The sequence below is a fragment of the Kogia breviceps genome, chromosome 8, assembly GCF_026419965.1.
Source record: "Kogia breviceps isolate mKogBre1 chromosome 8, mKogBre1 haplotype 1, whole genome shotgun sequence".
Classification (NCBI taxonomy): Eukaryota; Metazoa; Chordata; class Mammalia; order Artiodactyla; family Physeteridae; genus Kogia; species Kogia breviceps.
The window spans coordinates 67,554,917-67,580,876 of NC_081317.1; positions in this window are offsets into that span (position 1 = coordinate 67,554,917).

Sequence of the window (25,960 nt, forward strand, 5' to 3'; positions counted from 1 at the left end):
TAAGTGTGCAGTGGTGTCTCATGGTTTTAACTTGCATCTCCCTGAGCATGAATTTTTAAAAAAGAAAATTTTTAGAAAAAATTATTGAAACTGTTAAAGAAAGAATAGATCATACAAAAGATTTAGAGTTTTCAAAAAAGTGATAAGATATTTTCAGTTTTTGCTTTTGAAGTGTGATGTGTAGTCAAGCTAGTGCCACCTTATCTTCTTTTCCTCAAGAGATTGTGTGTATCAGTCCCAGTTCTGCCACTTTGTAACACTGAGACCTGATCCCCCAGGGTCTGATGCCTCATCCAAAAAAATGAGGGTTTGGACAACATTGATGGTTCTCAACTTTGGCTGAATATTAAAATCACCTGGAAAGATTTACAAATCCTGATGCCCAGGCCACACTCAAACCAGAAATTAAATTAAATCAGAATCTCCAGAAATGGGACCCAAGTGTCAGTATTTTAAAGCTTCCTAGGTGATCCTATGGGCTATCAAGGTTGAGAATGGCTCAACTAATCTTTAAATCGCTTCAAATCTCAAAATTCTATTAAGTCTAATTTCAGCTTTCTCAGGCATATCTAAGTTAGGTCCACTCTACTGGATAATTATCTGTTGGGGGGTGGGGGGAGGCCTCTCTTCTGCATCCCTTTCTTCTACCCACCCCACACCAGTAGCAGACCCCCTACACATGTTGTGACAACCAAAAATGTCTCCAGATACTGCCACATGTCCCCTCGGGGGCAAAATTACCTCCATTTGAGAACCACTGCTCTACTGCACACCGCAGTAAATCAAACACAATTCAGTGGCATTTAGAAGCTTTTATAATTCATAACAACCTTTTCTTCCGTGTTTTATCCTACCTACTAGTGTCTTCAACCCAAATTTTTATTAAACAAACGAAAACTCTATTTCCAAACATTAATTTTGATGTTGCATTGCCAACAACCAGCAGAGGGCACCTCTAAGGTTGACAGAAACTTCTCATTTCTTCTGAGCTCCCGTGGGGGAGTGATAAGCTAAAGGCACAAGCTGGCAGCTTGGCCCCACAAGCCCTGTGTGTGGGAGGAGGGGGGAGAGTAGGGAGGAAGACAGGACTGAGGGCTGAAGAAGGATCTGAGGAGAGAAAAGATAACACAGGAGAGCCAGGGAGTTGGCAGGTCAAGTGGTCAGAGATGTGGGCCACTGAACTGGAAATTCATTACAGAAACTAAAAGCATTTCCAGCTACGTGGAGAGCCGAGGTCACTTTCAGTTTCCTGGAAAGGACTGGAGGGGGTATGGAAAACACCTAGACTTCTTCCTCTTTTTGCCTAGCCTAACCCAGCTGCCCCTGAAGCGGAGCATGTGGCAAAGGCAAGAAAAACTTCTTCCTACCTGTGACCTTGGGAGAGAGCCCAAGATATCATGTTGCAGCTGCCACCACGTATCACAATTTAAAATTGCTATAACGTATTCCACTCAGGGAATACCATCTGGTTTTCTAGAAGGTCTAAAAGTCCCATAGGTCTTCTCTCCAGGCTCCTGTCATGCTGGCTTTGCTATTATTCTCAGTAAAACACTGCCATTCACTTAAGTCTTCTTGAGAGCCATGAACTCTTCTAAAAATAGGTCTTCTAAAGTCAGCTTTGATTACATACCCCATCTCATTTACTAGCAGGCTTGATTTTCCCTCTAGCTTGCTTTTTTCTGACAACAACTTTGCAAACTCCTTTCAGAGGGGGTTTGGCCTGACAGTTCAAATAGTTCTAGCCTGACATCTCTCTAGTCTTTTTGCAAAATCAGAGCAGTACCCATCTTACAGACAGAACAGCCACCTAAGGGAGGGTCCTTTTTTTTTTTTCAAAAAAAATATTTATCATATATTTTCCCATTTTAAAATAATGCATATGCAGAGGAAACTTAAATGTATATTACTATGTGAAAGAAGCCAATCTGAAAAGCCTACATACTGTGTGATTCCAACTATACGACACTCTAGAAAAGGCAAAACTATGAAGACAGTAAAAAGATCAGTGGTTGCCCAGGGTTAGGAGGGGAGAGACGAATGAACAGGTGGAGCACAGAGGATTTTTAGGGCAGTGAAACTACTCTGTATGACAGTATAATGGTGGAAACATGTCATACGTTGTCCAAACCTATAGAATGCACAACATCAAGAATGAACTTTAATGTAAAGTATGGACTTTGAGTGATAATAATGTGTCAGTGTAGGCTCATCAATTATAACAAGTGTACCAGTCTGGGGGGTGCTGATGATAGAGAAGGCTAGGCCAAGTGGTTATAGGGGGTAGTATATGAGAAATCTCTTTACCACCTGCACAGTTTAGCTGTGAACCTAAAATCTCTCTAACAAATGAATTATATTTTTTATTTTTAATTTTTTTTCCTGGCACACATAATGTTTATTGAATACGTGGATGAACATTATTGGGCTTCTCAGGCAGACCAGAGGGACACTGGTTTCCTCTTTGGATTTGATGGAGCACTGGGTGTAAGGACAGAGTTGGGCTGGAGAGCTGTACTGGAATGAGGGAAGAAACTGGGGCCCAAGGTGTGAAGGCAGAAGGTTGGGTAGGGATGAGGAGGACCAAGCTGGAAAGCTTTGAAGAGATGATCTGTTCCATGGAGTACAGGAACTGAGACATCACCATATATTCTGGCATATCCTGTTCTCCAAAATGTTTCTCTGATGTCATTTCCTCAGCAAAATTGCAAACTCCTTGAGAGCAGATGTTGTGTCACCTCTTTCTTCCTCAGAGGAGGTGGTCCAGCTTTCACTTCCCTACCAAACATGCAGCTAGTGGCAGGTCTCTGATCCGGCCCCTCCCAGTAGGCTCGGGCAGGGGTGCTTCCTGTTGAGTGGAGGGGAGAAGGTGTCTGCAGCAGGCACTGGACTTTGTACGGATTTGGGATTTGGGAGGCCTTAGGCACTGGCTACAAGCTGCTGTGCATTGCACTGGGTCTGGCAGATGCCTACATGCTCTCAGATGGCACCACCCTTGCTTGGGACACCTGAGGTCCCCATGCCCTGCTGCTGGCCCTGGTTGGAGAGCTAGAGGGCAGCCTGGCTCTGCTGTGTCGGGAGGGGGCAAGCCCACTCCAGCTCATCTACCACCAGCCAGTGCCAGGCACCTACGGGATAGAAGCTTGAGCTAATCACGTGGCTTGCTGGCATGAATTATACTTTTTAAATGTTAATAATATATACACAATACCAAAAATTTGCAAAGTAGAGTAAAAATAAGAAGGAGAAAATAATCAGAGTTGGTGTAAATTGAGGAACAAGAAAAATCTCTGCCAGTCTGATATTCCACCATTCTAACTAAATCCTTTGCATCTTCAAGAGTCTCTCTCTATTTGAATACAATTATCTTTGGAGGCAAAAGATTTTAAACTTTGATCTAAATTATTCTTTGGAATAAAGTTAATATACAGATTAAGAATTTGGGCTCTGGAATCTAGCGAGCTTGGGATGGTTACTGGTTCTGTCACCTACTAGCTGTGTGATCTTGGGTAAATTGTTTAATCTCTTCAGGTGTCAGGTTCCATCACTAAAAAATGGGGGTCACAATAATATCATTTAACTCCGTTATTTTGTGAGAGTTAAATGAGATAATGCATGTAAATTCCTTAGGAGACACTCTGGAGCACATAGCATGCATCTTTGATTCCTGTATCTAAGAACTTTGTAATGTCTTTTGAACATACATTGGGTTTTTAAAGTCCTAAATTCTTGGGCTTCCCTGGTGGTGCAATGGTTCAGAATCTGCCTGCCAATGCAGGGGACACGGATTTGAGCCTTGGTCCGGGAAGATCCCACATGCCGCGGAGCAACTAAGCCCATGTGCCACAACTACTGAGCCTGCGCTCTTGAGCCCGTGAGCCACAACTACTGAAGCCCGTGTGCCACAACTACTGAAGCCTGCGTGCCTAGAGCCTGTGCTCCACAACAAGAGAAGCCACTGCAATGAAAAGCCCTCACACCACAACGAAGAGTAGCCCCTGCTCACTCCAACTAGAGAAAGCCAGCGCACAGCAACAAAGACCCAACACAGTCAAAAATAAATAAATAAATTTATTTTTTTTAAAAAAAGAAAGGTGTTCGGAAATCTGGGTCATATATATATTAGGATCTAGCTAATTCCTTTGGCTAACTGGATCAAAATTACCTTGACTCTTCCCCTTGCAACAGGGAAACCACATGGTGTTAGATGAAGCTGAGGAACAAATACAGTCCGATTATAGTAATCTAGTGGAAAATTAATCAAGAAGAGCTTTTGTTCTTTTCCTTGATATTTTTTTTCTTCCTTGGATTTCTACCTTTTCACTATTTAATAGATATGTAAAGAATTGTGTGTCATGTTGGAGGAGGGTAGTAATACCCAAAGAGATATCCCAATTCAATATCTTCTTTCCCCAGATGAACAAACTTAAAAAATTTAAAGCCTCTAGCAATTCACAGATATAAACATGAAACAGGGACAGATACCTGATGCCATCAATTTTCTTCCAAAACAACACAAGAAAAGTCATCTTAGCAAAAAGAATGCAAATTAAAGAGAACAAATAAACATTTATTTACATTTTTAGAGACTCTTAATAAGATTCTCTATCAAAAGATATTTTTTTTAAAACAACACTTTGGATTATCAAGCCGTTAGAGCAGGATAAAAAACCATATTAAACATGAAATTAGTAAGCTAAATGGTTATTTTATTATAGAAAGTGGGGAAGTTTTTAACACTAGTTGTATCCTAGGGATCAGTACCAAGATTGATTACTTAACATTTTATATATATTAATTATGTATAACTCTTCTACATGATGAAATGCTAATTAGATGGGAATAAACTAAAAGTGGTCTCAAGGCTTTGAATCAAAATATAAGATGGTGTCCTCAAACGTATCACTTATAAGCTCATTTTAAAAAATCTGCCTCTTTAATTCTTAAGAAAAATCAGCTGCAAATTTGCAGTCATTTTGCTTCTGAGGCCAAAGAGAAAAATAAAACAAAAATAATAATAATAAAATACTACTATTAGATGTTTCCATAAAGGTATTGAAAATCAAATAGAGAGTATAACCTTGTTTTTCCACAAAAACATGATGCATTTGCCAAACCTGAATGGAAAGGACTCCTCAGCTGGACTCTGAGGCTATCTGGGCTTGAGTTCATCTATCTAGGTTCAATTCCTGGCTCTGCCACTTACAAGCTGTATGACCCTAGTGCACAGGCTTCTCATTGTGGTGGCTTCTCTTGTTGCGGAGCACAGGCTCTAGGTGCGTGGGCTTCAGTAGTTGTGGCACGTGGGCTTCAGTAGTTGTGGCGCGTAGGCTCAGTAGTTGTGGCTCGTGGGGCCTAGAGCACAGGCTCAGTAGTTGTGGCTCACGGGCTTAGTTGCTCCACGGCATGTGGGATCTTCCCAGACCAGGGATCAAACCCATGTCCCCTGCACTGGCAAGAGGATTCTTAACCACTGTACCACAAGGGAAGTCCCCTCTGAAGAGTTTTAAGCCAATTAATTGGGTCAGGAATAAGAGATAGGAAAATCCTGAATTTAGAGGTATGTTGACCTCCAGTTCAATATGACTAGCCAAATGCTTGTGTTTCCTCTCATCCCCCATATCTCACTAGAATGATAGAGGAAATACAAACATAAAAATGACTTCAAGGCAAACATGGAAAGGAAAAGGGGGTGTTGTTAGACCCCTGAAGAGTGAGAAATTGTTGGAAATATAAAGCAGGTTGATAGTGAAACCTACTAAGCCTAACAGACAACAGAAAAGACACTTGCCCCAAAATTAGCTTCCCAAAAGAACCCTGGAATGCCTCAAGATTAGAGATAATAGGATAGGGGAGAAATAGTGAGCTTTGAACTTGTTAATTTATTAATAGTGGTGTAGTGAATAGTATTGATTGCCTACAGCACTCATTTGCTCCTTCTTCCTAATGGAACCCCCATTTTGTTTCACTCCTCCCTCAAACAGGGCATATACCTTGGGGAAGACCAACCCTCTCAGCTTCAAGGATGGGAGACTTTGGTCTAAGTGCAGTCTCATGTCTCATGTTCAGGAATAAGCATGTGACTCAGAAATGACCAAGGAGACACGTGGATATTTGCTGGATAGAAAAGTATGCAGACCTGATTGTCAAAGATAGACAACCTACAACAGAGGGTTAGGATGAAATTAACATTGTATATAGAAAAATCTGAGAAACCAACAGAGTCTGGGCTTTTGATGACACTGTTGAACTTCTCAATCACTTCTGAGGCAGATCCTCTGTTTGGGTTTGCTCTTAGAGAGACAATATACTTCCTTATTGTTTAAGCCAGTTTCATTTGAGTGTTCTGTATTTGCAACTGAAAGCATTCTAATATGATATAAGTGGTAATAGCTATCTAATTCTTCCTTCTCAGAGTAAGTGATTACGGGCTTTGCTCCAGAGTAGAGTTTCGGAAGATAAAGACTCCCAGAAAAGATGCTCCCTGAGAAGTGAGACAGTAACCCAGCAAAGCAGTGGCTTCCACCTCAGCACCCAGAAGAGAAGATATTGCAAACTCTAACAGGAAGCCTGCCCCGTCAGATGTTCCTACCTCCATACCCCGCCAAAACCAGTGGATCTGGCAAAAACATTTGCAAGTCATATATCTCATAAGGGATTAATATCCAGAGTATATAAAGAACTTCTACAACTCAACAACAACAAAAACACAAACAACCCAATTCAAAACTGGGCAAAGGACTTGAATAGAGATTTCTCCAAAGAAGATATACAAGTGGCCAAAAAGCACATGAAAAATGCTCAGTGTTACTAGTCATTAGAGTAATGCAAATCAAAACACGATGAAATACCACTTCACACACATGAGGATGATAATAATAAAGAAAATAATAAAATGGAAAATAACAAGTGTTAGTGAGGATGTGAAGACATTGGAACCCTGGTGCACTGTTAGTAGGAATGTAAAATGGTGCAGCCACTGTGGAAAACTAGAGTGGTTCCTCAAAACTTTAACATAGAGTTACCCTATGATCTAGTAATCCCACTTCTGGGGATATACTCAAAAGAAGTGAAAGCAAATATATAACTAATAAGAACCTGCTGTATAGCATAGGGAACTCTACTCAATACTTTGTAATGACCTATATGGGAAAAGAATATATTAAAAAAAAGAGTGGATATATGTATATGTATAACTGATTCACTTTGCTGTACAGCAGAAACTAACACAGCATTATAAATCAACTATACTCCAATAAAAATTTTATAAAAAAGAACTGAAAGCAGACATTTGAACAGATACTTGCACATCAATGTTCATAGCAGCATTATTCACAATAGCCAAGATGGAAACAACCTAAACATTCCATCAACAGATGAATGAATAAACAAAATGTATTATATATATACAATGGAATATTATTCAGCCTTAAATTAAAAAGGAAGGAAATTCTGATATATGCTACAACATAGATGAATACATTATGCTAGCTGAAATAAGCCAGACACAAAAGGACAAATATTGTATGATTCAACTTATATAAGATACCTAGAAGAGGCAAATTCATAGAGACAGAAAGTATCATAGAGGTTACCAGGGTCTTGGGAAGAAGAGACGGGAGTTATTTAATGGGTACAGAGTTTCTGTTTGGGATATTTTTAAAATTCTGGCAATGGATAGTGGTGACGGCTGCACAATACAGTGACTACACTTAATGCCACTGAATTGTAAATGGTTAAAATGGTAAATTTTACCTTATGCTTATTTTACCACAATTACAAACAACAAGCAAACGAACAATGGACCCAGGGTTCTTGTAAAAGAATCTGCAGTCACTGTCAGCTAAAAAGGGAGCTCATTCAGGATAAGGAAAAACACCCTAGTTACCAATATAGATTAAACAGGGAGAACTTTAATTGTAATTCAAATCCCCAGAAATTGGGTGATACAAAAGAACATAATGCTATAAAAAGTAAAACTAGTACATGGAAATCAAATATATCATTGCCAAAATTAAAAACTCTACTCTGGGCTCAATAGCTGAATGGAGACAGCTAAAGAGTGAATAGGTATACTGGCAGAGAAAGCAGAGCGATTTTCCCAGAATGCAATGCAAAGAGGCAAAGAGAAAAAAGTACAAGAGAAAAGTGTAAAGACATGGGAGATATATCCACAAGTCCCAGAAAATGAGGAGAGATTGAAGAAAGGAGAGAAATAATCACGGAAATTACAGGAGAAAATTTCCCTTAGTGGATACTTGAGTCTTCAGGTTGAAAGAAGAGCACATCAAGTACCAGTCAGGAGGAGAAAAACACATTTAGACCTATCTTGGAAAGACGTTATGACTTCTAAGTAAAAGAGAAATCTAAAAGCTTCCTGTAAGAGACAGGAAAGGAAAAGAATACCTATGAAGGACTGAGAAAAAAATTTGCATCAGAATTTTCATCTGCCATAGTGAATGCAAGAAGACAATGGCACACTTTCTTCTAAATTGTGAGAGAAGAAAATTTTGAGCCGCAAATTATTTACTTAGCCAAACAATCATTCACATATATGGGCAAAATAAAGGCATTTTTAGATATGAAGGAACTCATAAAGTTTACAGTCCATGAACTTTGACCAAAATAATTACCTGAAGACAAATGAAAAAATGAACACAAGAAAAGGCTATGAAGAAAAGAACGATTATTAATAGAACCTTTTTTTTTTAGATTTCATATATATGTGTTAGCATACAGTATTTGTTTTTCTCTTTCTGACTTATTTCACTTGTATGACAGACTCTAGGTTCATCCACCTCACTACAAATAACTCAATTTCATTTCTTTTTATGGCTGAGTAATATTCCATTGTATATATGTGCCACATCTTCTTTATCCATTCATCTGTTGATGGACACTTAGGTTGCTTCCATGTCCTGGCTACTGTAAATAGAGCTGCAATGAACATTGTGGTACATGACTCTTTTTGAATTGTGGTTTTCTCAGGGTATATGCCCAATAGTGGGATTGCTGGGTCATATGGTAGGGAACCCTCTTGCACTGTTGGTGGGAATGTAAATTGATACAGCCACTATGGAGAACAGTATTGAGGTTCCTTAAAAAACACTCATTGTGATCTTTTTAATGCACAAATAAGTGTTTTTAAATTGTTTTCTTATAGAAATTAAAATCCTATAAAAGTGAAGAAAGTAGAATAATGAATCCCCCTTTGTAAGGGTCATTACCCAGTTTAAATAGTCATTATTATTTCACCTAATCCTCATATTTTTCTGAGTAATTTAAAGCAAATCCAAAACATCATACTGTTTCACCTATAAATACTTCGGTGTGCACATTATCTGGTAACATTTTTTCATAACCAACATAACATGACCATACCTAACAAAATTGACAACTATTTCTTAAAATCTGTCTGAGTCCATTCAGGCTGGGTAGATTATAAACAATAGGAATTTATTTCTCACATTTCTGAAGGCTCAGAAGTCCAAGATCATGGGACTGGCAGGTCTGGTGTCTCATAAGAGCCCCCTTCTTCCTCGATGGCCTGCTTTCTCACTATAATCTTCACAGGGCAAAGAGCAACGGACCTTTCTAAGATTTCTTTTATAAGAGCATTAATCACATTCATAAGGGCTCCACCAATGTGTCCTAATCACTTCCCAAAGGCCCCCACTCCTAATACCATCACCTTGACGTTTAGAACTTCAACATACAAATTTGAGGGGATACAAACATTAAGACCATAGCAATATTTAACACTCAGCCCATAATTAAACTTCCCGGAGGGTCTCAAAGGTATATTTTTACAGTCAATTTGTTTGACTCAAGATCTAAATAAGATTCTCACATTACATTCGATTGTTTTGTCTCTTAAATCTTTTTGGTTATGTAACAGTCCCCCTGCCATTATTTTTTCATGTCTTAGATTTTTCAACAACTTTACTGACATATAATTACACCATACAATTCACCTGCTTAGAGTGTACAATTCAATGGTTTTTAGTATATTGGCAAAGTCGTGCAACTATCACCATAATCAATTCTAAAATATTTTAATCACCCTTAAAAAAATAAATTTTGTACCCCTTAACCATCATCCCCCAATCCAACCATCTGCCTACCAGTTGTAGGCAACCACAAATTATTTTTAGTCCCTATAGATTTGCCTATTCTGGACATTTCATATAAATGGAATCGTACAATATTTAGTCCATTGTGACTGGCTTCTTTCACTTAGCATAATGTTTTCAAGGCTCACTGATGTTTTAGCAGTACTTTCTTTTTATTGACAAATAATATTCCATTGTATGGATATATTGTAGTTCATGTCATGAATTTTTAAAGAAACTGAGTCGTTTATCTTCTAGATTTGTCCTGTAGATTCGCTGACATTTTGGGGGTTTTTTTTTTGTTTGTTTTGGCTGCCTTAGGTCTTTGTTACTGAGCATGGGCTTTCTCTAGTTGCAGCGAGCGGGGGCTTTGGCTGATTGCTTTCTCTTGGTCTCAGTTAATGTGTGTTGCGGGGAGAGATGGTGGTAAACTGATAAAGGGGTTTGACTAGATTAAGAATTAACATCATAGATAAGAATACTTGGGCTTCCCTGGTGGCGCACTGGTTGAGAGTCCGCCTGCCGATGCAAGGGACACGGGTTCGTGCCCCGGTCCGGGAAGATCCCATATGCCGCGGAGCGGCTGGGCCCGTGAGCCATGGCCGCTGAGCCTGCGCGTCCGGAGCCTGTGCTCCGCAACGGGAGAGGCCACAACAGTGAGAGGCCCGCGTACCGCAAAAAAAAAAAAAAAGAATACTTCAAGTAATGCTGAATTTTTCCTGTCACATCATGTCATGAGATGTAATGTCTGGTTGTTCCTTTTATGAATGTCAAAGCAATCAGACGGTTAAGGTGGCGACAGCTTGACTCCTCTACTATAAAATCCCACATTAAATTTTCACTTTATGGCTTTGATATTCACTGACAAACATGTTGCTTAGGTCCATACGGTTGCAAACTGGTGATTTTCTACTTCTATCATTCCTTCTGCATTTATTATTTGGACTTCTTCCGTAAAGAACTTTCATCAATGGTTTGGTTATTCTGAAATAAAGTTCGAAAGGCAGAATAAATGCTGAATGCTGATTCTTTCGTTTTATTTATCAGTTTGCAGACGAGCTGGTGCCCTAGTAACCTTCTGTGGCAACCAGTGAGGTTTGTTATGTTTTACATTATTAGGAAATTTTACATATCTGATATAATTGCAATTATTGTTCTTTTTCTGAAGTCTAGATTTTTTTCCATTAGTTTTTGATAGCTTGCTTATTCTCTGGTTCAATAAAATAATCCAGGTTTATCTAGATACATTTCTTACCACAAACCTTCAATCAGCCATTTTTCCAAGAAGCCCAGGTTCCTTTTAGTTGAAAATCCACAATTTGGAAACTAGGGGTGCTCATTGCTACTGCATTGTTATTGCTTTTAGGTCTTTTCAGAATTAGGAAGGTTAGGACAGAGTTAGGAAGTACACACTGGTTTTTGAAAGAAAAAATTCATAAATCGTAAATTAAACTGATACATCCATTTCAAAGTTCAGATTACAGAGAGTTTACTTAACTTCTCTAGATTTATATGTCTTTTTTCTCCTTAAGTGAAAATCTTGGTTTCTAACATTAACATGATTATTTACTTTCTTTATCCTATGACAGACCTATAATAGTTTAAAAACAGCATTACCAGTATTATTTAAAACAATAAGACTACTGAGTGCAATTTAATATTTTTGTGGGTTTTGTTCTTAGGATATATCCTACTAGGGATGTAAACTCAAGATACTACACTTTAAAGTCACTTCTAGAAATGATTTTCTTTAAGTGAGTTTAGCATCAACGTGATCTACAGTTATGGCCATTTGTTTTCAATTTTTAGGAATTTCTTTTTATTCTTTAGTAATTCAATTTTTATATGTAAAACATTTACATGGTTCCATTTACAACAAGAGGTTAAAGTTAAAACTATATAACATTTACATGGTTCCATTTACAACAAGAGGTTAAAGTTAAAACTATACAACAAAGTAATTTCACAAAAGTCTTGCATTATGCTTGCCTGCCCCTCAAATGTTGTTTCTCTACATAGGCAACACATTTTATTAGTTTTTTATTTATAACTAACTGCTTTAAAAATATAAGATATACATATTTATGCCCCCCTTACACAAAGTATTTAGGCTACTGTAAAGTGTTCTACATCTTACTCTCTTCACTTAAAATATATCCTAGAGATAACCTATATAATGTACAGAAATCCTCCTCGTTCATTTGTACAATTGCATGGTTAAGAGAGATCTTTTTAAAACATAAATCAGACCATGGGATTTATCTGCTTAAACCTTTTTAAAGGTTCCTCACTGCACTTAGAATTAAATCTAAACTCTTGACTGTAGTTCTCAAAGCCTTGTCTTATCTGGACTGCTAATAACTCCAAACTCATTTCATTCTCTGCCCCCTGTAGCCCACTGTTTCTCTTGGATATATTCTTAAAGTGAAAATTGCCAGATCATGTGATAGTTCTGTGTTTAATGTCTTGAAGAACTGCTAGACTCTTCCACAGTGGCTGCACCATTTTACATTACTACTGGCAGTATATATAGGTTCCAATTTCTGCACATCTTTACCAACACTTATCATCTGTCTTTTTGATTATAGCCATCCCAGTGTGTGTGTGAAGTGGTCTTATTTATTTTTGACTGCATGAGTTGTTAATTTGTGAGAGAGGTCTCTTAAATTCTCCCATGGTGATTCAATAAATTACATTTCTTTATCAAAGAGCTATACTCTAGGCATTATACTAGGTGTTGAGTCATAAACATGTTTCCCTTCTACACAGTACTGACAATGAATGTCATCAAAAATTTGTGATTTAATAGTAAAAAGGGCACAATGGTGTTAAAGTGATAGAAGATAATAAATTGAGTATGTTCTCAAAGGATATCCTTGGGACTACTAGGATTAGCATTATTTGGGAAATCTTAGAAATGCAAATTTTCAGGCCCTAGCTCAGATGTGCTGTAAGAAAAACACTCTCAATGTAAACTTTTATATCTAGTGAAATAGGCTTTGAAACTGAGGGTGAAATTAAACTATTTTCAGATAAAGAAAAGCTTAAAAAAACCATTGCCAGAGGACTGACACAACAAGAGATGCTAAAAAAAGTTCTTCAGGATGGAAGAAAATGGTATCAGATGGAAGTATGAATCAATAGGAGGAATGAAGAGTGCCTGAAATGGTAAATATGTAAGAACATATAAAAAGTGATTTTTTTCTCCTTTTAATTTCTGTGAAAGAAAATTGACAGTTTAGAGGAAAAACAATGATATTATTGTGGAAATTATTACATAAGTAGATATAAAATAAATAGCAACAATAGGTCAAAGGATGGAAAAATTACTGCTGTAAGATTCTTACTTTTTATGTGAAGTGGCACCATATTATCTTTAAGTAGACTGTGATAAACTAAGAATACATATTTTAATGACTAGAGCAAACATTTAAAGAATTATATAAAGAGATATAGCTGTAAAGCCAATACTGGAATTAAAATGGAAAAATAAAAAAAGAATTTCTTATAAAACTAAATATGTATCTATCCAGTTCCACTCCTAGGTATATACTCAAGAGGAATGAAACTATGTCCACAAAAAAACTTGCAGGAAATGTTAATAGCAGCTTTAATGAAAATAACTGAAGACTAGGAATAATCAAAATGATCATCAACAATTATAGTATATTTATACAATGGGATACTACAAACTACTGATACATACAACAACATGATTGAATCCAAAAAACACTACGTTGAACAATAAAAGCTGGACATCAAACACTGTATTATCCCTATAAAGTTTAAGTTATAGAAATCAGAACAGAAGTTGCTTATGAGGGATGAAGATTAACTGGAACACAAGAGAATGATTCTGGGATGAAGAAACTGTTCTATATCTTGACTGGAGTGCTAGTTACATAACTGTATCTAATTATAAAACTCATCTAATTGCAAACTTAACACCTGTGTGTTTCACTGTTGGTAAATTTTACCTGAGTGAAAAAATACTTCTAAAAATTCACAAAATTCAATTAATGTAATCCATTACACCAGAAAGCTAAAGAAAATAAAGCACATGATCATATCAATTGATGCAGAGAAAACATTTCCTGAAATCCAACACTCATTTGCAATTAAAAATAAACAACAAAACAAAAACCTCTCAACAAAGTAGAACTAAGGAAACTTCCTCAACTTGGTAAACAACACCTTTTAAAAATCTATATGTAACATTATACTTAATGGTAAGAAACTAGATGATTTTCCCCAAAGATTAGGAACAAGGCAAGGATGTCCTCTACAACCAATCCTATTCAAGGTAGTTCTGGAAGTCCTAACTATTAGAATAAGACAAAAAAAGGAAATAAAAGGTATACACACTGGCAAGGAAGGAAAAAAAAACTCTTTGTTGGTAGATGACATAATTGCCTACGTAGAAAATCAGAAAGAATCAACAACAACAACAAAACTTCTGGAATTCATAATTATTATATTGCTATAATCAATTTTGCAGGATACAAAGGTAATATACAAAATTCAAATGATTTCTATATTTCAGCGGTGAAAGGCAAATTTGAAATTAAAAACATAATACCATTTACAGTAGCAACCTCCAAACTGAAATGATTAAATATAAATCTAACAAAATAAGTACAAGGTCTATGTAAGGAAATCCACAAAACTCTGATAAATGAAATCAAAGAAGCACTAAATAAATGGAGAGATAGTCCATGTTCATGGAGAGTTACTGTCAAGATGTCAGTTCTTCCCAACTCGATCTACAGATTCAAAGCAATCCCAATCAAAATCCCTGCGAGTTATTTTGTAGATGTTGACAAACTGATTCTAAAGTTTATATGGAAAGACAAAAGATCCAGAATAGTCAAACAACACTGAAAGAAAAGAAGAAAGCCAGAAGACTGACATGACCCAATAGTAATACTTACTATAGAAAGACAAATACCATATGATTTCACTTATATATGGAATCTAAATAACAAATCAACAAACAAAACAAAACAAAACCCATAGATACAGAGAAAAGACTGGTGGTTGCCAGAGGGGAAGGGGGTGGGAAATGGGTGAAATGGTGAAATGGGTGAAGGGGATGAGGAGGTACAAACTTCCAGTCATAAAACAAATAAGTCATGGGGATGTAATATACAGCATCGGGGCTATAATTGAAACTGAGCAGGATACTGCAGGGCCTTCCCAGGGACAGATCCCCTGTATCCATCTGCCTCTTGTACGTAGAAAGCTTTAGCGTCCTAAGCCTTCCCCAAGTTCCAAAGAGCAAATTTAACCAGAGAAGTGAGAAAATGCAGAAAGAAAGGAAAACAGTCAAGCAAGACAAAGTAATAATAGTTTAGCCATAAAACAAAGTCAAAAGACCTTTACTTCCTCCTCAAGTGCTATAGATAATATCCTGAGCCATATCCTGAGTTGTTTTGAAGATACTAAAATCCCCACCAGGTGAAAGGAGTTAACTGCTGATCACTACTACATAGACCCCAGACCAGTTGGAGCCAGAAAATTGATAATTGAGATTCCTGAAACACCACCCTGTTACCTCACCACCAGCCAATCAGAAGGATATACCTGAGCTTTTCACACACCCTGTGATCCTCTCCCTCACCTTGCCTTTAAAAGCCCTTCCCTGAAAGCTATCAAGGAGTCTTTTAAGCATGAGCAGCCCATTCACCTTGCTTGGCTTTGCAATAAACACTATACTTCCTTTCACCACAATCTGGTGTCAGTAGATTGGCACTGGTTCAATAACATAGTCAGTAATTGTCAAATTGCAAATCTGAAAGTTGCTAAGAAAGTAAATCTTAAAAGTTCTCATCACAAGAAGGTAAAAAAAATCTTGAATCAGATGCTGTCCAGCCCCTGGATCTGAGGTCTGATTGTCTCTCTAAATCTCCATTTCCTCATGTGTAAAACGTAAATAATAATACTGACCTTTAAGGATCATTGGGAGAATAATATGAGGTTCTATATATGAAGATATTTAGTAAGCATTCTCTTATTCCACAATTATTTACTGAGCAACTTTCTAGCCTCAAGGAACATAGCAAGATGAATAAGGCCCTGCCCTTCTGGAGAAAGGCAGTAATCACATAAACAAGTGAATATCCAATATTATCTCAAGTAGTACTAAGTACAATGAAGAAAACCAAGTCAGGTGTGGTAGAGGTGAGATCCACCTTCAGGAGGGAAGGGCTTGCTACCCAACTGAGGGAGTGTGGTCAGCTGATGGCCTCCAGCTGTGCGCCCCTTCAGGACCTGCCTCAGCTGCAGAGAGATGCCTCTCCGACATCCCACTGCTCCTGGGGCAGCCTCTACCTGGAACTAAGCAAGATAAGCTGGAAAAGCCTGGTCATTTTGGCCCCTAGGCCATCTCTGATGGGCAAAACCGGTTCCCAAGCTCCCCAAATCACAGTTCCATTTCTTTCTCTGCCCAGTCCTGATTCTACCCTCTCCTCTGCACCGGCGTTGATTCCTCTTAAATATCTTGCATCCCAAACTCCATGTCTGTGTCTACTTCCTTTTGGAGAACTCAACCTGACAACAGGGTGGGAGGAAATAGAGCACTTGTGAGTTTGGGTAGCAGGTCAGGGCAAGACTTTTAGTGTAGATGACATTTGAGCAAAGCCCAGAATGAAGTAAGGGCAGGAACAATGGGAGCATCTGGGGAAGACTGGTGCAAAGCGCAGCCATATGTGCAAAGGCCCTAAGGAAGGAAGGGCCAGGAGCAGTGCGGTCAGAGTGGAGTGGGTAAGGGGAGAGTAGTAGTAGATTAGGTCAGAAAGAGGACAGAAGCCAAGATCACATGGGTTGTTGAATCATAAAAACTACTAGCTTTTATTCTGAGTGAAATGGGAAGCTATGTGGGTTTAGAATTGGCAAGTCACGTGATATGTCCTATGTTTTAAATGGAGCACTCTGGCTGCTGTGTGGACAACGGATCGGGGGAGGGGGGACCAGAGGAGTAGAGGAAGCAGGGAGACAAATTAAGAGAGTATTACATGACCACAGTTACCTGTTAGGAAGTAGTAGTCATCATTGTAATAACAACAGTAATACAGTAATTATAATAGTAGTTGCGGTCACAGTGGTTGGGAGGGTGTTTCCTTAATCCCACAGCACTGGGTTGCCATGTGGTATTTGCATGCTGCTCATTTGCACATGGGTCATCTTCATAAGGCCTCCCATGATGCAGTGGGTGTGTCAGATTGGACCTTTAGTGATCTTGCCCCACACCCAGCTACTTCCATCTCTAGCTATGAGAGGTCATTCTGTATCCAAATACTCAGTGTACAGATTCTGGTCTCAAGCTTTGTGAGTACTGATTTCATTTTCCAGAAATTTTTATCACCCATTTCAGCTGCCATGCCATCTTCTTTAGTAGAGGGCTGAGCCGAGTATGTTTTCTTCAACAGAGCAGCTGTAAACCACAGCTCTAGGGAGGCTGGGTCTGTCTTTCTCTGCTCCACCTTCTCAGACTCTGTATCCTTTTCCTCAGGTTTCTCTTTGGCCACAGGAGCTACTATGGGTTGCTGGTGCTGCACAAACAGGCAGTCCTGCTTGGAGAGGGTTCTTGAGGTCCTAGCTCTGGAGGAAATTCAATAATCGACTAGACTCAGTGATGTGTTTAGGACACCGAGGCTGAAACAAACTATAATTCACATTCCCTAGGTGCCCTACTCTGTAATAAAGCCTGAGTGTCAGAGAGCCCAGCCAAGAGCACTAGTCTTGTGCTAATGGAAACATGTCAGAAAAGGAAAACATTTAGCCAACTGTCTAATGCAAAGGAGTTCTCTTCAGCCAAATGAAGAATGATCACCTATACATGGCTATATGAGTGTGTTAAATGTTGATATCTAAAAAAGTGTTGATCCACTTAAAAACAAAAAACAAAAAAGACTCACTATAAAACTACAGTAATCAAGACAGTGTGGTATTAGTGAAAGAATAGACAAATATATCAATGGAATAGAATAGACAGCCCAGAAATAGACCCACATAAATAAAGTCAACTAATTTTTGACAAAGCAGCAAGGTAATACAATGGAGAAAAGACAGTCATTTCAACAAATGGTGCTTGGAACAACTTAACATCCACATGCAAAAAGATGAATCTAGACACAGACTTTATACCCTTCACAAAAATTCACTCAAAATGTATCACAGGCCTAAAACTATATAACTCCTAGAAGATAACCTAGGAGAAAATCAAGATGAACTTAGTTTAGATACAACATAAAATGCAGAGTTCATGAAAGAAATAATTGATAAGCTGGACTTAATTAAATTAAAAACTTCTGCCATGTGAAAGACACTCAAGGCAAAGGGAATCTACACTGGGAAAAAATACTTGTGAAAGGCATACTTGATAAAGGCCAGTTATCCAAAATATACAAGGAACTCTTCAGTGCAATAGTATAAACACAGCCTAATTAAAAACGGGCAAAAGATCTGCACAGGTACCTCTCCAAAGAATATATAAGGATGGCAAAAATTCACATGCTCAACATTACCTGTCATTAGAGAATTGCAAATTAAAACAATAATGAGGCAGACTACACCTATTAGAATAGCCAAAATCCCAAAACAAAACAAAACAAACAAACCAAAAAGCACTGGTAATAGCAAATGCTAATGAGGATGCAAACAGTAACAGGAACATTTATTCAAAATGGTATTTTGGAAGATAGTTTTGCAGTGTCTTACAAAGGTAAGCAAAGCCTTATCATAAAATCCAGCAATCATGTTCCTAGTTATTTACACAACTGATTTGAAAACTTATGTCCACACAAAACCTGCATGCAAATATGTATAGCATATTTATTATCTATTCATAATAGCCAAAAGTTGGAAGCAGTCAAGATGCCCTTCAAGAGACAAATCAATAAACAAACTATGGCATATCTAAACAATGGAATATTATTCAGCAATAAAAAGAAATAAGCCATCAAACATGAAAAGACAGAGATGAATCTTAAATGCATATTGCCAAGTGAAAAAAGCCAGTAGCAAATGCTACATTCTGTAATAATGCCTTATATGACATTCTGGAAAAGGCAAAACTATAGAGAGGGTAGAAATTACCATTGGTTCACAGGAGCTTGAGGGGGAGAGGAGGGATATCTGAATAGATGAAGCATAGGGGACTTTTGGGGGCAGTGGGGGCTTTAGCTGTTAAAATTATAGTCCATGAAAGTATGGGTTAATAATCCTGATACTGCTATACTTACATATTGTAACTGAGCAATTAAGGAAATGGATGGCAGACGGTAGAAGTCCAGACAGATAAGCAAGGGAAGAAAGCTAGAATGATCCATGAATAGATTTGAGCTAGAGACATCAGTATGAACTCATGTGTAGCTTAATACAGATAATAAATAATTACATATAGAAATATTTATTATATGTGTATATATACACACATTATCTACACACATATATTTCCTTGTTCAGTCAGCTGAGAGGGTCTAGAAACAATGACACCCCAGTAGCAACAAGCACATCTAGTGCTCAAATATTGGTTTTTAACACCATTCTCCAATCAAAGGAAGCAGAGCTCTTTAGAGAAATGACTCATTCTAGGACCAGAACAGGAAATATACAAGATGAGCCTGCAGCATCTTATAGTGGCAGAAAGTAAGGAAGTGCTACAAAAAATCCACAATACCACAAAGGGACACCAGGGCCAAGTAAAATATCTCCAAACAGCCAAAACTGAATCAATTTAAGCAACAAAATAAGTAAGGTACTATTGGATTATAACCCAAAGTATAAAATAAATATCTATGAGCCCATACTGATATAAATAAGTGATTGAATTAATTAATAAGAAGAGACAAATCTCTCTCGCAGAACAATTCAAAATAAATTGTGTAGGTATTCCAACCTCAAAGAGGTGAGCATAACTCCCCATTCTTTATGTGTGAGCAGTATATAGTAACTTTCTTCCAAAGAGTACAACATGGAAAAGGGGGAGTAGAATAACTTTACAATTGAGAAACCTGATACCCCCCAAAACCATCAAGGTCATCAAAAATAAGGAAAGTCTGAGAAACTGAGACAGCCAGGATGAGCTTATGGAGACAAGACAACTAGATGTAATGTGGTGTCCCATCTAGATGGGATTCTGAAACAGTAAAAGGGCACTAGATAAAAACTAAGGAAATCTAAATAAAGTATGGACTTTAGTTAATAATGATGTATTTAATGATTCATTAATTATAACAAATGTTCCATATTAATGTGAGATGTTAATAATAGAGCAAACAAGGTGGTGACTATATGGGATTTCTGTACTATCTTTGCAATCTTTTCGTAAATCTGGAAATTTCTAAAAAATAAAAATTTTTGAAAATTTTTGAAGGTTTTATATCTACACAGTTTGAAAATTTTAAATATCCTTCTAAATAACTTTTGGGTAAAAGAGAAAATGGAAAGAAAAATTACAAATAATTTAGAAATATACAACATAAGTACGTTATACCTGAGAAGCTCTGCAATATGGATTAAGCAATATGCAGGGGAAAATTAATATTTATAGCCTTAAATGTATACTTTAGAAAATAATAAAATTTGAAATAAACTGAGCACAGAATTGAAGAAAAATAGTAATGTAAAGTAATAAATGAATAAATAACATAATTTAAAAGTAATATAAAGAATATAAATGGAAGGAAAAAGAAAAATTAAATTTTTATTAAATTTATAAGATCACTGGGGTCTTGATCAATAAAACTATATTCCTAAAAACAAATAACTATAGGCAACTATAATTTTTTTAAAAGGAACTACAAAAAAATACCATTTAGGGATGAGAAATACTTAACTACAGGTATAGGAGAGATTTTTGAAATTATAAGAGAATTATCTATATTATTTCTATCCATCAATTTGAAAATTTAGGAAGTTTATTAGTCAAAACTGCTTTGGATGCAAATGACAGACACTCATTTCAAAATAGTTACAGCAAAAAAAGATACTATATTGATTCATATACCTGAGAAGTCCATAGGATAGTGCTGGTTCCCAACATAGCTGGGTCCAAGGGCTCAGTGTCATAAGACTATCTCTCTCCCCACTGTATCCCTCAGCTCAGCTTATCTCTCAGTTCATGTATCTCTCTCCATGTATCAGAGCAAATGTACATCTACAGCCACAAAATTTCATCTTCCTAGTTTAAAAACCAAAGTAGAAAAAGAAAAATTCCCCTCTCAGATGTCTTATATCAATCCAGGAGAAGATTCTGATTGGCCCTGTTTGGATCTTGTGTCCATCCCTGTGATTGAGTGTCCCAAGAATGACATTTTCTTAATTTGGTAAAGAGAATCAGAAAACTCAACACCATATTTAGTGATGAATCATTAGAAGCATTTCTGTTAGAGAAACAAGAGGATGAACTTTGTCACCACTATCTTTGAACACTGTACTACAGTTCATAGTCAATGTAATAAGACAAACAAAGGTAAATATCTTAGAAGAAAAAAACCTGTTATTAGTTCCAAATATCTAACTTTGAAAAATCTAAGAAAATTAACTTAAAAAAAATTTTAATGTTATAGCAAGATTCAAGACAGACAATACAAAAATCATTAGTTGTCCTACATTAGCAATAACCAATAAGAATATAAAGTAAAGTCAATTCTTGGGACTCAGGATTGGCCACCAGAACAAAATACAGACAAATATATGTTTTATGAAAACTGATATTTGAAATGGAAGCATAAGAGCCTCTATTTACCTCACCACCACCACCAATATCTCTTTCCCCATCTGCCACACTTTTAACTTGTCACCAGAACCTCATTGGGAATTATCTTGTTAGATCTTTATCCTCTTTGACACGGAGGGATCCCTACAATATTCACAGTACATTCTATTCCTATTCAACTGTACCATTATTTTTTGTACCAGAATTATTTGTGTGTGTATCTTATTTCCTCTATAGATGATCAGCAACTTCCTCTTTGTGTGCCATCCCCACAATATTTTGGGTGCAGTAGATACACCATAATTATCAACTTGAATTGATAATTCAAGATGGTATGGGTAAGAAAGAAGGAAATGGAAAACAAAGTAAAGAGGAGTGGAATAATAAGGGTCAGAAAAGGTTGGTGGAGACAAGTAATTTGAGCCTCTCTTATGCATTCCTTGCTCTGGGTAAATCATCATTATCTGAATTCCTTAAATTTCAAAATGATAAAAATTCTAGAGCAGAGAATTCAGTATTCGGGGAATTACTGTTGAAAATATTAGGAAATATTCCCCATACAAAATAGCCAAAGTATGGAGGGCTTCCTGATTTTTTGAAGACTTGAATTTAATTCTTCCTTTCTCATTCTCCACAAATTCTCCCAAATATCCCTTTCTCTCTCCTTGGCCTCACCTCTATTTTGCTTTTATTCTCTTCTGTTTTCCCACCCTCTTTCCTTTCTTCTCTTCTAAATCTAGAAGGTTCTCCCTTCTCTTCCATTAAGCCTGGTGTCAAAGGGGGCTGAGGAAGCCCTGGTTTTGTGTCTCTCAGCCATGTCCTCTGTGGTATAGGAATGAAGGAGTCAGAAGTGGTCAAATATTTATTGACTACATTCCATGTTTGGAAAGAGTGAGCATTGGGGAATTAAATAGAACTGGGCTGAAATCAGCTTCCACACTTATAATCTCTGCACCTCAGTGTTCTCATCAGGAAAACAAAGACAATACTAGCAGCTCCCATACAGAGTTGTTGTATGGATTAAATAAGATATTGTTTATACAATGTATAGTTCAAAGTAGGCACTCAGAAAATAATAACTATTAGGGAACTATGGTTGAAAACCAAGGAAGGGAACAGAAAGGTCATACTTCAATTTTTTCTCCCACTTTCCTCCCCTCCAGCCTAAATTCATAGGAGTGAGGAGAGGAAAGAAGGCTGGGAGGCAAGAGTGCAGGCAAAGCAATACTAAACCTTAAATCTCAAACCGTAATTTAGCTACTGAATCAAAATTAAAGACATCGAGATGACAGTTTGTATTTCATATACTGGATTTATCATTTATTCCAGAGAAATTAAGTAATAACATTGTATTTGGAATACAAATCTCAAAGAGGAAAATGCTCTTAGACAAAAATTACAGTAAAACTGACACACTCCAATTACTCACTGGCTTCTCAATAGAAAAAGAAATCTGGTGATGTTATTCCTGCCCTTGCCCACTCCAATATCAATACAGTTTCAAATTCTCAGAGTGTAATAAAATCTCCTGCCTTTCACACAATAACTAACAAAGCAATCTCCCCAAAACCCATGGGGGTACTGTGGTTGAGGGGGAGGGGGCAATTTTAACTAATTAATGAATTTTCCAAACATTTAATATTTGTTCTGCATAAAAAATATGAATGCCTGTTGTAGATCATTTATTCCTTGTGGTAAGTAATTGCAATTCATTTGGAAAGCATCTTCAAAGCAAGTAGACACATTTTTCAAAACACCAGTTGACTATATAATTACTGCTACACTTATAAGCATTCCTCTGATGAAAAACAAAAGGGGGGGAAGCAAGTTTCACTACAGTCCCCTAAGAAAATGTTTCATTTCTCTCTGTTATCATTCAGCCTTGGCCATATCTGATTTCAGTGTTAGTGAATCTACTGCACTTTTCAGTAATAAAGAAAAGAACACATTCTCGTTACTGCTGAAAGAAATTTCATCAGTTTTCCTGTTAGTATGAGTCATAGCAGAGAAGAATTTGATGATTTGCAAGAAGAAACCACAGTCCACTAATAAGCACTCCAAGCCTTTAGGCCACAAGAGAATGGAATCAGCAACAAATTTTACTCTAAGTTTTTTTCTTTGAGCACCTACTGTGTACTAGCACTCTTCTAAGATTTGTGAATACTCTTTTAAAAAATACAGGATATAGTGTCTGACCTTAAGGAATGCTTAACTTGAAATTTTCTTTATAAGAAATCAGCACTCAAAGAAAGAAAGAAATCAGCATTCTTTGAATCCTCTGATGTTGAGACTTAAAAAAGCAATCCAGGGCTTCCCTGGTGGCGCAGTGGTTGAGAGTCTGCCTGCCGATGCAGGGGACACGGGCTCATGCCCCGGTCCGGGAAGATCCCACATACCGTGGAGCGGCTGGGCCCGTGAGCCATGGCCGCTGAGCCTGCGCGTCCGGAGCCTGTGCTCCGCAACGAGAGAGGCCACAACAGTGAGAGGCCCGCGTACAGAAAAAAAAAAAAAATGGCAATCCAAAGAACTCAGCCTTCATTCACCATGAGAACAAGGATAATAATAACATTAATATCCAAATTTGACCAGCTCCAAGCCTCCCATTGGCTTGACCATGGGAAGTACAATTTCTTAGAATCTCCCCCTTTAAAGTCATTTCCTGGAGTCTGCAAAGCTACCTACAAACATACACAAACACTGAGCTGGGGAAATCAGAAGGGAAAGACACCACAGCAAAGTTGTTTGAGCCTCAAAGTGTTAAGTGGTTAGTCCAGCAAACTCTTTCATTTGTCACCTTATTAGCAGTTTCGGCACTGACAGTTCACCAAGGGGGTTACACCATCCTGCCAATGCTGGACATCTAGTCACCTAAAACTGACCTTGAAAAATGAGAGGGAGTTTGGGATGTACCACAGTAAAGTTGTTCAGTCCCCAAATTGTTCTGGACAGCTCACTCACAAGTTAGAAACAGACATTTTCCTTGGGGCCCTTACTCACCAGGCTGGTAAGGTCAGGATTTTGGTAGCAATCCTTATGGTGCACCAGGAGTAACCACTCCATAAAACACTATGGCCTTGCTGCTGGGTTTGCCTCTGCTATGGCAGCTTCCTTCTTCCCTTATGGTGACTTAGCGCTCCAGTGCTCCAGTCATTTCTCCCTGTTGTTGGGCCTCTGTGGGAGCTATTCTAGTCCATCAGGCATGCTGCCTGAAGCCAGGGGTGTCAGGATCCAAGTCTTGTGTTCCAGGACGCTCCTTGGCCCCTGTGCAAATCAGTGTCTGGCTTTCTTATCAGAATCACCTGAGCCCCACCTCTGGCCCAGCCCAGAAGCTCTGTAATGCCAACCCTGGGAATATCACTACCAGATGAGTGATCATAAATGACAGACCAATGTTAATGGTAAGCACACTGAAAATGTAAAAAGCATTCTTGGTACAAAATGATATTTTTACCTATCAGTTACCCAGTTCAAGGAGGGCAGAGGTGGTTGTGTGTGATTAGATGGCTATTTAAAGTAAGTAGTGCAAGAGAAATTTATAACAAGTCCACAAGAATTAATATTTTGCATGAAACTTTTCTTTTTTCAAAAAATTAAAATATTTTATTTCAGAATATTATGTGCTCAGAACCAGAAAGCAAGCATTAATATACTGGAAATAATCTGTTTAAGGGATTTGAGAGATTGAATATAGCAATTTGGACATATTTTAGTTTCCAAGGCCCAGAAAGATAGAGATGATAGGTAATGTTTATTGAGCAGTTTCTATGTGTCAAACATGGTGCTAAGTAATTTACATGCATTGTCTCACATGATCAAACAATGCCTTTAGGTAGCTACTATTATGATCTTCACCCTACAGATAGGAAAACCGAGATTAAGAAAATGTTCCAGGCTTCCCTGGTGGTGCAGTGGTTGTGAGTCCGCCTGCTGATGCAGGGGACGCGGGTTCGTGTCCCGGTCCAGGAAGATCCCACATGACGCGGAGCAGCTGGGCCCGTGAGCCATGGCCGCTGAGCCTGTGCGTCCGGAGCCTGTGCTCCGCAACAGGAGAGGCCACAACAGTGAGAGGCCCACATACCACAAAAAAAAAAAAAGAAAAAGAAAATGTTCCAACATTCTAAGCTAGTAAGAG